Source organism: Manis javanica, chromosome 17 (assembly GCF_040802235.1).
Source record: "Manis javanica isolate MJ-LG chromosome 17, MJ_LKY, whole genome shotgun sequence".
NCBI classification, from domain to species: Eukaryota; Metazoa; Chordata; class Mammalia; order Pholidota; family Manidae; genus Manis; species Manis javanica.
The window spans coordinates 29,316,789-29,330,801 of NC_133172.1; the positions used below are offsets into that span (position 1 = coordinate 29,316,789).

The 14,013-nt window shown below is 41.4% G+C and overlaps 1 long non-coding RNA gene across 1 annotated transcript in view; it reads left to right on the forward strand.

The window, feature by feature from the left end:
* Positions 1 to 13,619, forward strand: part of LOC108384142 (uncharacterized) — a 35,252-nt gene extending 21,633 nt beyond the window's left edge. Inside the window, exons 3-5 of the long non-coding RNA XR_012126745.1 lie at positions 1,728 to 1,798; positions 3,958 to 4,116; positions 13,340 to 13,619. This is a non-coding gene — a long non-coding RNA (uncharacterized lncRNA). The remainder of the gene's footprint in view (positions 1 to 1,727; positions 1,799 to 3,957; positions 4,117 to 13,339) is intronic.
* The last annotated feature ends 394 nt before the right edge of the window (positions 13,620 to 14,013 follow it).

The following is a 14,013-nucleotide window of genomic DNA, read 5'->3' on the forward strand; positions in this document are numbered from 1 at the left end:
AAAAGTGGTTGCCCCTAGGAACAGGGGCAGGGGCGGAGGTGTCCTGTGTGGGGGGATAGCTGTTTTTCCTTATAACTTTTAAATGACGTGAGTGTATTTCTTTGATAAATTAAAATTGAAGACGAGGGGGAAATTGCTTGGGCAGTTAGTTGTCTGCTACTTAATTTATGTGCCTTATGAGTTGGATTTCCATAAATGGATTTTGTTCAAGAAAGCCACTCATGGGGACTGCAGGTCATAAATACAAATTAATGATATTGGGGAGGTAATTAGTTGGTCAGTATCCAAAGAGAACACTGATTCCTTAGGAAGAAGTCCAGGCTCCAGGTTGAAGGGTTAGGCTCTCCACTGTAGGCTTCCTTCTGGCCAAAATTCTAAAAGAAGTCCCTCACTAATCCGCCTGACAAGTCACCCCTACTGCTGGTGAGAGTCTAACCGTCATTCCAGCTAGGAAAGTGCTCCGGCCTGCTCTCTGTTGCCATAGAAACAGTGCAGCTCACATCTCCCTGTTGCTTTGGTAACCCACCCCTATTTCCTCACATCACTACTGCTGGGGTATTTTGAAGCCAAGATAATGGCCTCTATTGTGGATTGAATGTTAATAGGGCAATGCTCTACCCCAGCCCCCCTCCACAGCTCCACAGTTTGAAGCTGTGTCTAAGTGGCATCTCTGTGAGATGATAATAGACACTCAAATCAGATGGAGGGGAGTTGTAATGGTGGCGGTGGTGGGAATCCCTTATTATGGTGAAAGAGGGGCTCAGTTCCTAATCTTGAAAAGGGAAGAATGATGTCTAAGAACTCAGAGGCAGGTATGGGAAGATGACCCATTAAGAGGGCCTCAGCTGTGTCTCAGGGTCTGAGGCCATTTCTCCCAATCAATAAAGGGTAATGAATGTAAATAAAGCTTACTGGGTAGTGAATATGGGCTAGGCTCTGGACTGAGCACTCCATGCACATTTAATCCCTATTTTATAGAAGAAAAGAGTAAGTAACCTATTCAGTATCATAGAGACTCAGAATTCAAACTCAAATCTCAATCACTGCACTAAGCTGCCCCTCAGCTGAGATGGGAGAAGCATCAGGGAGTGCTCTTGCGCCAAAGAAGCACACTCTGCAGCTGGAAAAAGAAATTTAATACAAAGGGAAAAAATGAGAAGATAATACCTTACAGGGCGTGGTAAAGTGTGAAGTTCAGGTGCCATATTCACCAAGAGGCTGAAATAGCTGCAGAACTCAGACTTTCCATGGGGAAAAAGGAAAAGGATGACCCTGCAAGCACCGTGAGAGATGGAGGATCAGGGTCAAGTTCAGGCTCGAGCCCGGAGCAGGTGGTTAACTCAAGTCACCTCCTGCTAATGGCAGCCTTCCCGCTGCTTAGCAAAGGGAAACCTTTCGTTCCTCTCCTTATTTCTTGTGTCCTCAAGCCTTAAAAGATTCAAATTTACTTGATATTATCTGACCCTTTTACTTTGAAAAAAAAATTGGTTTCACATAACATTGTTTTAAATTTTATGGCCATCAATTTCACGATTCAATAATTCTGTTTGCTTTACAAGTGGATTTCTTTTTTAGCCACCTCAAGTTTTCATGGCATTAAGTGGAGATAAATCTTCAGAAATAGAATTTTTATGATGTCTTGATTTTTTGTAACAGAATTATAATATTTAGACTTGTCCTTGTGTCTCTTCTAATTTGTTCCCACTCTTCTCCCTTTAAATCTCCAGGGCTTGACAGCAGACTGGACCCCATGCAGAGCTATAATGGAGACACTGAATTCTCCAAGGGGAACTCAAGGGTGAGGTATCCTAACATCCTCTTCTGTGGGGTCTTTTAAAGCTCAAAACAGTGGTTCTCAATCCTGAGCTCTTTCCAGTCATCTCAAAGGACAAAACATTCTCAACTGTCAAAGCCAAATGAATATAAACTTGTTTTTAATTTTTATAATATAAATGTATCTTAGAATTGAAGGCAAAGGTTCATTTGAAAGTAGTTAATTGTTGGCTAACACGGTGGCTTGTAAGTAAGACTGTCTAGATTTGAATCCAGCTCAACTTCTCTCTGTCCCTATTTCTTTCTCTCTCTCGCTCTCCCAGTAGCTCTCTTCTCTCCTAATAGCTGTGTGACCTTGGGCAAGTCACTTCATGTTCTTAAGCCTCAGTTTCCTCACCTGCATAATGGGGTAAGTCATTTTTGTAGATTAAGTGAGCCTATGCATGTAAAGAGCCTGCAGTGGTGCTTAGCACATAATGCTTAGCAGAAATGAACAGTTTTTATTCTAAAAAAAGGAACCCACTAAGTGCTTAAGGTCTTTAGAAAAAACTCCTCTTCCTTAGAGGTTGGCTTCTTTCTGCAGTGTCAACCTGTTTAAGCATGTGAACTTTGGAATATGGCACTTACCAACTCCTCCTGTAGCTTCTTTTCTACATTCCTACCTGCATTTGGTAGTTCAGACTGATGTCTCACACTTCTGACCTTGCATACACACACTTCAAAATTCTATATTCTGCCTGAGTTCTGTGGTTCTGCTTCTGGATCCAGGACTAGATCCTGAATCTTAGTGGCTTCCTAACTTACCCATAAATTTCTGATATTCTCAAGGGTGAACTGTATCCTGGACTATAATTAGCATGATTACAGAATGGATGCAGGGCCCCTGTAGGATGAAATCAGGTGTCTTAGCATCAGGTGAACTGGACATCACTACACCAGAGTGCAAAGGAAAATTAATGACTGTGTGTCTGGTTTCAGGGCTGACTTTAGGAAATTTCTATCAAGAGTAAATAGCTAGTTTTGAAGAGCTTTGTCTGAGTAATAATCTCCTAATACATGGAAAGTCTTTATTATTAACTGAGCATTCAGCCTAAAGTATTGAGGAGAGAAAGGGACCCACCTAGCCACTAGAGTACCGGGATCAGTTTTGGTGACTCACTAGGTGACAGGTGGCAGGGCCACAACATGCTCACATACCCACTATTTTATAGGTTTAAAAAAAAGGAGAAAACTTACATATTGCCCTCAATAAACTGAGGAAATTGTTGGGGATGGGCAAACAGAATCAGATAATTATATAGAGACTATGTATGCAATATATATATATATATGTGTGTGTGCATGTACAAAGTCTAAAGGCTTAGAGTTCAAAAGATACTTGAAAAATGTGACAGAGCTGAAACAGAGTGGTTTGAGAGTAAGGTGGGATGGTATTCAAGGTAACTGTTTATGTTTGGTGTTTGAGAGGAATCAATATACAGTGGAAAGAGCATGCCAGTTTAGGTCCTGTTCCAGCTGAACCCTCACCATGCTGTGGCTTGTCTATCATTTTACCTCTCATGTGATGCATGCATCTCCTGTAGTTGGGTGAAAAAGCAGACAATGAATGTGAATGTGATTTGTAAACATGGAACTGCCGCAGAGTTGGTAGTTCAATTATTGTTGTGAGTCTGTGTCTTGAGTTTAACATATCTAGCCATTCTTTGTACTTGTTCATGATTCTATTAAGGAAAATTTTACTGTCTACTATGTATACAGACTGGTGCCAGGTGCTGGGCAGATGCTACTGGTGGTCTCTGGACCCTCTTTCAGACCTCCTGGAGTGTGCACAGTGGAAGATTTGAAATGTTTTGCCTGAGAGACTGAAATAGCCCCTGACTAGTCTCACTGCTTCTTCTCGTGTTTCCCTCAAATCTGTCCTCCATGCAGTAGGCAGAATGACCCATTTTTCTCTTAAATATAATGTATGACATATTATATGTATTATGATTGTAATTTATATGTGTGTATTATATGATAAATCATAATGAAATGAACACTCAAACCAACCATCCAACTTAAGGACTAGGACACAAACCTGGTGACTACCTATGTGTCACCTACCTCACCTCCTGTCCTCTTCCCAGAGGTAACCACCATCCTGAATGTTATGTTTATAGCTCACTTTAAAAAATATTCTTTCAGGATGGCGGCGTGAGTAGAGCAGTGGAAATCTCCTCCCAAAAACACATAGAGCTATGAAAATATAACAAAGAAAAATCTTCCTAAAATAGAGACCACAGGACACAGGACAACATCCAGACCACATCCACACCTGCAAGAACCCAGCGCCTTGCGAAGGGGGTAAGATACAAGCCCCGGCCCTGCGGGACCCGAGCGCCCCTCCCCCCGGCTCCCGGCGGGTGGAAAGAAACCGGAGCGGTTTTTTTTTTTGGCGAGCGCTTTTTGGAAACCTTAAAGGGACGGGCCCCCGTTGCTAGGGAGGCAGGGTGGCGGGACCGGTGAACAGGAGCCTGGGACCAGCGCCTGAGGACAAAGAATATCCTGCGTTTCTCCCTGCAGGACCGGCGGGCGGGTGCCTGAGACCGGTGCCTGAGGACAGAGGAAATCGCGCGTTTTCCCCCTTTTTTTTTTCTCTTTTTGGCGAGCGCTTTTTGGAAGCCTTAAAGGGACAGGGACCCCAGTGCTAGGGAGGCAGGGTGGCGGGACTGGTGAGTAGGTGCCTGGGAACGGCGCCTGAGGACAAAGAATATCCCACGTTTTTCCCTGCGGGACCGGTGGGCGGGTGCCTGAGACCGGCACTTGAGGACGGAGAAAATCGCGCGTTTTTCCCCTTTTTTTTTTCTCTTTTCTGCGAGTGCTTTTGGAAGCCTAAAAGGGACAGGGACCCCGGTGCTAGGGAGGCAGGGTGGCGGGACTGGTGAGCGGGTGCCTGGGACCAGTGCCTGATGACAAAGAATATCGAGCGTTCCTTCCCTGCGGGACCGGTGGGTGGGTGCTTTTTGGAAGCCTTGAAAGGACAGGGACCCTGGTGCTAGGGAGACAGGGCAGCAGGACCAGTGAGTGGGTGCCTGGGACCGGCACCTGAGGACAAAAAAAAGAAAAAAAAATCGCTTGTTTTTTCCTTTTTTTTTTTTTCGTTCTTTCTGTTCCCTCTCTCATTGTTGCTGTTGTTGTTTTGGTTTGGAGAGTGCTTTTTGGAAGTCTTAAAGGGGCAGGACAGGTCACTTAGACCAGAGGCAGGGAATCTGGGGATCTCTGGGCACTCTAACCCCCCGGGCAGCAGGGAGCACAGAGACCCCTTACGGAGATAAATAGCCTCCTGGCCGCTCCCCCTCCAACGGGGCTCCACCATTTTGGAGGAACAGCCCCAGCCAGGCCAAGCCCACAGCAACAGCGGAGATAAACCCCAAAGCAACTGGGCAGGAAGCAGAAGCCCTGTCTGCGCACAGCTGCCCAGCACAAGCCACTACAGGTCGCTATTCTCCCAGGAAAAGGCTACAAAGCAACAAGAAGGGAAGCTCTTCCAGCGGTCACTTGTACCAGCTCTGCAAACTATCTCTATCACCATGAAAAGGCAAAACTACAGGCAGACAAAGATCACAGAGACAACACCTGAGAAGGAGACAGACCTAACTAGTCCTCCTGAAAAAGAATTCAAAATAAAAATCATGAACATGCTGACAGAGATGCAGAGAAAAATGCAAGAGCAATGGGATGAGATGCAGAGAAAAATGCAAGAGCAGTGGGATGAGATGAAGAGGAAAATGCAAGAGCAGTGGGATGAAGTCCGGAAGGAGATCACAGATGTCAGGAAGGAGATCACAGAAGTGAAACAATCCCTGGAAGGATTTATAAGCAGAATGGATAAGATGCAAGAGGCCATCGAAGGAATAGAAGCCAGAGAACAGGAACGTATAGAAGCTGACATAGAGAGAGATAAAAGGATATCCAGGAATGAAACAACACTAAGAGAAATATGTGACCAACACAAAAGGAATAACATTCGTATTATAGGGATACCAGAAGAGGAAGAAAGAGGAAAAGGGATAGAAAGTGTCTTTGAAGAAATAATTGCTGAAAACTTCCCCAAACTGGGGGAAGAAATAATCGAACAGACCATGGAATTACACAGAACCCCCAACAGAAAGGATCCAAGGAGGACAACACCAAGACACATAGTAATTAAAATGGCAAGGATCAAGGACAAGGAAAGAGTTTTAAAGGCAGCTAGAGAGAAAAAGGTCACCTATAAAGGAAAACCAATCAGGCTAACATCAGACTTCTCAACAGAAACCCTACAGGCCAGAAGAGAATGGCATGATATACTTAATGCAATGAAACAGAAGGGCCTTGAACCAAGGATACTGTATCCAGCACGACTATCATTTAAATATGATGCTGGGATTAAACAATTCCCAGACAAGCAAAAGCTGAGGGAATTTGCTTCCCACAAACCACCTCTACAGGGCATCCTACAGGACTGCTCTAGATGGGAGCATCCCTAAAAAGAGCACAGAACAAAACACACAACATATGAAGAATGGAGGAGGAGGAATAAGAAGGGAGAGAAGAAAAGAATCTCCAGACAGTGTATATAACAGCTCAATAAGCGAGCTAAGTTAGGCAGTAAGATACTAAAGAAGCTAACCTTGAACCTTTGGTAACCATGAATCTAAAGCCTGAAATGGCAATAAGTACATATCTCTCAATAGTCACGCTAAATGTAAATGGACTTAATGCACCAATCAAAAGACATAGAGTAATAGAATGGATAAAAAAGCAAGACCCATCTATATGCTGCTTACAAGAAACTCACCTTAAACCCAAAGATAAGCATAGACTAAAAGTCAAGGGATGGAAAAACATATTTCAGGCAAACAACAGTGAGAAGAAAGCAGGGGTTGCAGTACTAATATCAGACAAAATAGACTTCAAAACAAAGAAAGTAACAAGAGATAAAGAAGGACACTACATAATGATAAAGGGCTCAGTCCAATAAGAGGATATAACCATTCTAAATATATATGCACCCAATACAGGAGCACCAGCATATGTGAAGCAAATACTAACAGAACTAAAGAGGGAAATAGACGGCAATGCATTCATTGTAGGAGACTTCAACACACCACTCACCCCAAAGGATAGATCCACCGGGCAGAAAATAAGTAAAGACACACAGGCACTGAACAACACACTAGAACAGATGGACCTAATAGACATGTATAGAACTCTACATCCAAAAGCAACAGGATATACATTCTTCTCAAGTGCACATGGAACATTCTCCAGAATAGACCACATACTAGCTCACAAAAAGAGCCTCAGTAAATTCCAAAATATTGAAATTCTACCAACCAATTTTTCAGACCACAAAGGTATGAAAGTAGAAATGAATTCTACAAAGAAAACAAAAAGGCTCACAAACACATGGAGGCTTAACAACATGCTACTAAATAATCAATGGATCAATGAACAAATCAAAATAGAGATCAAGGAATATATAGAAACAAATGACAACAACAACACTAAGCCCCAACTTCTGTGGGATGCAGCGAAAGCAGTCTTAAGAGGAAAGTATATAGCAATCCAGGCACACTTGAAGAAGGAAGAACAATCCCAAATGAATAGTCTAACATCACAATTATTAAAACTGGAAAAAGAAGAACAAAGGAGGCCTAAAGTCAGCAGAAGGAGGGACATAATAAAGATCAGAGAAGAAATAAACAAAATTGAGAAGAATAAAACAATAGCAAAAATCAATGAAACCAAGAGCTGGTTCTTTGAGAAAATAAACAAAATAGATAAGCCTCTAGCCCAACTTATTAAGAGAAAAAGAGAGTCAACACAAATCAACATAATCAGAAATGAGAATGGAAAAATCACGACAGACTCCACAGAAATACAAAGAATTATTAAAGACTACTATGAAAACCTATATGCCAACAAGCTGGAAAACCTAGAAGAAATGGACAACTTCCTAGAAAAATACAACCTCTCAAGATTGACCAAGGAAGAAACACAAAAGTTAAACAAACCAATTACAAGCAAAGAAATTGAAACAGTAATCAAAAAACTACCCAAGAACAAAACCCCGGGGCTGGACGGATTTACCTCGGAATTTCATCAGACACACAGAGAAGACATAATACCCATTCTCCTTAAAGTGTTCCACAAAATAGAAGAAGAGGGAATACTCCCAAACTCATTCTATGAGGCCAACATCACCCTAATATCAAAACCAGGCAAAGACCCCACCAAAAAAGAAAATTACAGACCAATATCCCTGATGAATGTAGATGCAAAAATACTCAATAAAATATTAGCAAACAGAATTCAACAGTATATCAAAAGGATCATACACCATGACCAAGTGGGGTTCATCCCAGGGATGCAAGGATGGTACAACATTCGAAAATCCATCAACATCATCCACCACATCAACAAAAAGAAAGACAAAAACCACATGATCATCTCCATAGATGCTGAAAAAGCATTTGACAAAATTCAACATCCATTCAGGATAAAAACTCTCAGCAAAATGGGTATAGAGGGCAAGTACCTCAACATAATAAAGGCCATATATGATAAACCCACAGCCAGCATTATACTGAACAGCGAGAAGCTGAAAGCATTTCCACTGAGATCGGGAACCAGACAGGGATGCCCACTCTCCCCACTGTTATTTAACATAGTACTGGAGGTCCTAGCCACGGCAATCAGACAAAACAAAGAAATACAAGGAATCCAGATTGGTAAAGAAGAAGTTAAACTGTCACTATTTGCAGATGATATGATACTGTACATAAAAAACCCTAAAGTCTCCACTCCAAAACTACTAGAACTGATATCGGAATACAGCAAAGTTGCAGGATACAAAATTAACACACAGAAATCTGTAGCTTTCCTATACACTAACAATGAATCAATAGAAAGAGAAATCAGGAAAACAATTCCATTCACCATTGCATCAAAAAGAATAAAATACCTAGGAATAAACCTAACCAAAGAAGTGAAAGACTTATACTCTGAAAACTACAAGTCACTCTTAAGAGAAATTAAAGGGGACACTAATAAATGGGAACTCATCCCATGCTCATGGCTAGGAAGAATTAATATCATCAAAATGGCCATCCTGCCCAAAGCAATATACAGATTTGATGCAATCCCTCTCAAATTACCAGCAACATTCTTCAATGAATTGGAACAAATAATTCAAAAATTCAAATGGAAACACCAAAGACCCCGAATAGCCAAAGCAATCCTGAAAAAGAAGAATAAAGTAGGGGGGATCTCACTCCCCAACTTCAAGCTCTACTACAAAGCCATAGTAATCAAGACAATTTGGTACTGGCACAAGAACAGGGCCACAGACCAGTGGAACAGATTAGAGACCCCAGAAATTAACCCAAACATATATGGTCAATTAATATTTGATAAAGGAGCCATGGACATACAATGGCAAAATGACAGTCTCTTCAACAGATGGTGCTGGCAAAACTGCACAGTTACATGTAGGAGAATGAAACTGGACCATTGTCTAACCCCATATACAAAGGTAAACTCAAAATGGATCAAAGACCTGAATGTAAGTCATGAAACCATTAAACTCTTGGAAAAAATCATAGGCAAAAACCTCTTAGACATAAACATGAGTGATCTCTTCTTGAACATATCTCCCCGGGCAAGGAAAACAACAGCAAAAATGAGCAAGTGGGACTACATTAAGCTGAAAAGCTTCTGTACAGCGAAAGACACCATCAATAGAACAAAAAGGAACCCTACAGTATGAGAGAATATATTTGAAAATGACAGATCCGATAAAGGCTTGACGTCCAGAATATATAAAGAGCTCACACGCCTCAACAAACAAAAAACAAATAACCCAATTAAAAAATGGGCAGAGGAACTGAACAGACAATTCTCCAAAAAAGAAATACAGATGGCCAAGAGACACATGAAAAGATGCTCCACATCGCTAATTATCAGAGAAATGCAAATTAAAACTACAATGAGGTATCACCTCACACCAGTAAGGATAGCTGCCATCCAAAAGACAAACAACAACAAATGTTGGCGAGGCTGTGGAGAAAGGGGAACCCTCCTACACTGCTGGTGGGAATGTAAATTAGTTCAACCACCGTGGAAAGCAGTATGGAGGTGCATCAAAATGCTCAAAACAGACCTACCATTTGACCCAGGAATTCCACTCCTAGGAATTTACCCTAAGAACGCAGCAATCAAGTTTGAGAAAGACAGATGCACTCCTATGTTTATCGCAGCACTATTTACAATAGCCAAGAATTGGAAGCAACCTAAATGTCCATCGGTAGATGAATGGATAAAGAAGATGTGGTACATATACACAATGGAATACTACTCAGCCATAAGAAGTGGAAAAATCCAACCATTTGCAGCAACATGGATGGAGCTGGAGAGTATTATGCTCAGTGAAATAAGCCAAGTGGAGCAAGAGAAATACCAAATGATTTCACTCATCTGAGGAGTATAGGAACAAAGGAAAAACTGAAGGAACAAAACAGCAGCAGAATTACAGAACCCAAAAATGGACTAACAGGTACCAAAGGGAAAGGAACTGGGGAGGATGGGTGGGCAGGGAGGGATAAGGGGGGGAAGAAGAAGGGGGGTATTAAGATTAGCATGCATGGGGGGAGGGAGAAAGGGGAGGGTGGGCTGCACAACATAGAGAGGACAAGTAGTGACTCTACAACATTTTGCAAAGCTGATGGACAGTAACTGTAATGTGGTTGTTAGGGGGGACCTGATATAGGGGAGAGCATAGTCAACATAGTATTCTTCATGTAAGTGTAGATTAAAAATTAAAAAAAAAAAAAAAAGAAAGAAAGAAAGCGGGATTACTCCTTAACAGGATAAAACTATTGGTAAATCAAAGATAAACGCATGCTTTAAATATCCTTAATGTTGATCACTTAAAGGGTGTCAGATGATCAGCTATGGAGGTACTCTTTTCTGATAATATTCCTTTCTCTTAATTAAAAAAAAAAAAAATAGCAGTTACTGTGTGCTGACCTCCAATGAGTTCTGCACAGTGGTATAGAGGGCATGTCAAAGTGTGGGCAAAGGGTCTGTTTGTTTCTACGCAGAAGATCAAGGCCTAGCTTGGATACCCAGAAAATGAACTAAGATACGATATGAGGAGGAGCTTCCGGCATCAGCACTCTCTGGAGGACTTGTGCCAGGGGATGATCATCAAAAAGCCTCCACAGGGATCCGGACGATGCTGCGGTTGTGGCTGCATCCAGCCCACCATCTCCTGGACTTGCCATAAGAATGAGGAGGGAGATGTCTAGGCTGACATGTGCATACAGTGAGACAACGAATTTGACCGGATCTGTACTGTTGGAACTCAACCAGGAGTTGGGAGGGGTGCAAGTTGTAGCACTCCAAAATCTCATGACTATAGACTATCTATGGTTAAAAGAACATATGGGATGTGAACAGATCCCAGAAATGGGCTGCTTTAATTTGTCTGATGGTTCAAGTACAGTTGGACAATATCCATCATATCATAGATAAATTTTCACAAATGCCTAGGGTGCCTAAATGGTTTTCTTGGCTTCACTGGAGATGGATGGTAATTATAGATTTGCTTTGTTTATGTCACCGTATTCCTATTACGTTAATATGTGTGTGCAAATTAGTTAGTAGTTTAAAACCTATACATACTTAAGGTACTATATAAGAAGATATGTCAAAGAAATAATCAATCCTCCCATGTTTCCTTCATATGCTACATCTATAGCTTTTCTTCTTCCTTTCTAATTACAACCCTTAAATAGAATTCGTGCCTCATATCGAATTTACCGAGTATCATAATTCCTCCAGGTGGTAAAGATACCTCGAGACAAGTGCTGGGCATAGAAGCCACAAGGCATAAATCTGCAAAGAAGTAAAAAGCTAACCTTTGCAAACAATATGGCTTCTCTCTCACTTACCAACTTTACATTTCCCTGTATGGCCCCGGAAGATGACTGGTTAGCCAGAGACGGGTAAGATTCCTCAAGGGAGGAACAACCTAAGACAGGCACAGTCACAGGGGGGCCATCAGGTGAGAATTTGGGGATCAGCAGAGGTGAGCCTCAGAACCTCACCCCCCCTGCTTTGAGAGAAATCTTCTGCATCCGTGGATGTCTTGCTGCCCTTGTCTAGCCTGGATTAATACTTAGTCCATAGGCACACACCTGATCATCTGATCATCTACATTTGCCTTCTTACAGCACTAAACTATGTTTTCTACCTTTATCTTGCATCTACCTACCACTTCAGCATTTTATTAAAAATAAAAATAATAATAATAATAGGAGAAATGTGGGATCAACATATAAATCAAGTACAAAAATCAAACGAATATTCATATTTGACCTGATTGTTTATAGGTCATATTGCATGATCAAAACCGAAAGTTTCTGTGATGAATGCCCTTGTACTGTTCACCATGTAAGAATTTATTCACTATGTAAGAATTCATTCACCATGTAAGAACTTGTTCGTTATGCTTCAGAAGATTGGAGACTGACGAGAATTAGGCTTGAGATGGATTAATGATTGTACATTGAGCGTTGACCCCCCTATACTGAATTTTATTGTTGTTAACAACCATTTGATCAATAAATATGAGAGATGCCCTCTCAAAAAAAAATAAAAATAAAAATAAAAATAAATAAAAGTTAAAGCCAAAACTTAAAAAAAAAAAAAAAAAAGAAAAGAAAGTGGTGGCGAAAATATTATAATGAAGATTAAACTTAAAAAAAAAAAAAATTCTTTCATCCCCTCTGTATCCTCAAATAATATATAACATAGTTTTGCTTGTTTTGAGCTTTGAAAAGATGGAATCTCACAATGTGTAGTCTTCTGGGGTTGCTTTTTAAATTTATCACCTTTCTAAGATGTTCCATGGTGTTGTGTGTAGTATTTGCTCTTTGATTTTCACCACTGTCTACCCATTGTGATCTTTAAAAAAATTATCAAGTCTATTGCTCTCCCTCTAAAATACTTAAGTGGCCTCCCCTTGAATTTAGGGTAAATCCCAAACTCTTTGCCTTCACTACAAGGCTTTCCATTATTTATTCAAGTACTTAAGTCCTCAGGCAGCCTCTTTTAGTCCATGGAATCTGCTCTGTGCCATTCTTGGGACATGCTATCTCCTACCTTCTCCTGCTCCCTCTCTCCTGTTCCTAACTGGCCTTTGTAATTCAAGGCACTCCCCCCACTCCACCTCTACAGGCTCGTCCCCACTCTTAACGCCTATCTTACATTCTAACTGCACTGCCCTGGCTTCCCTGCTCCTGCAGCCCATCTCAGCTGCTTTACACAAAATGTACCTCCCACTTGGAACCTCCCTATTCTCAGTCATGTTAGCTCCTATCCACTAGGAAACCCTGCCTTCTCATCCATAACCCCTTTGCTGGCCCCATTCAATCTCTAATCCTGCACTAATCATTCTCTTCATTGTATTCATTTAAGTGTGAGCTTTAATTATATTTACTCATTTGTGTGATTATTTAGTTAAGTTCATTTTCCTCAGGAAAGTCAATGGAGCCAATCACTATCTTTTCACCACTTGTGGAGAAAATGGAAGTGCCTATGGCCAGGATCCTCACCCGAACCTAACCTGCTTGATGATGCAATTGGCCTACTGCTAGGCCATAAGCTATTATTGACTGAGTCACTATATAAAGAGCCCTGCCCAGTGCTCTGGATGGAGGTAGAGACAGAGGAGGATTACAGACCTGAGGACTGCTGGATGCTTACATGATTCTAGTGCTTGACATGCCACTATGGGAATAAAGTCAGGTAATAAACCCTTTTATACCAAGAACGTTTCGTTGTCATTCTTCAGTCTCACTAATTCCGTAACAAACTTGTCCAGGGCTGAAACCCTCAGGCAAGACACCACTGTATCCCTAGAACCTAGAAGCACAAGTGACAAAAAGTAGATTCTCAGAAAATATCTGTTAACTGCATACATGCTTGAGTGCACGAGTGATAACAAACGAATTTGTTAATAGGAATCTGGATGGACTCAGAATTTATTTACAAGATCCACTGCTATGGGTAGCCATGTCTCTTAGCCTCTCCCTGACCCTCCCCAAAGAAATCTGACCTTTCTGTTCCTTACCTCTGAACTTCAGAGAGCTGTATTTCTGTCTGTTGTGCAAGACCTGTTCCCTATTGAAGCCCACAGTTAGGTCATGTAGT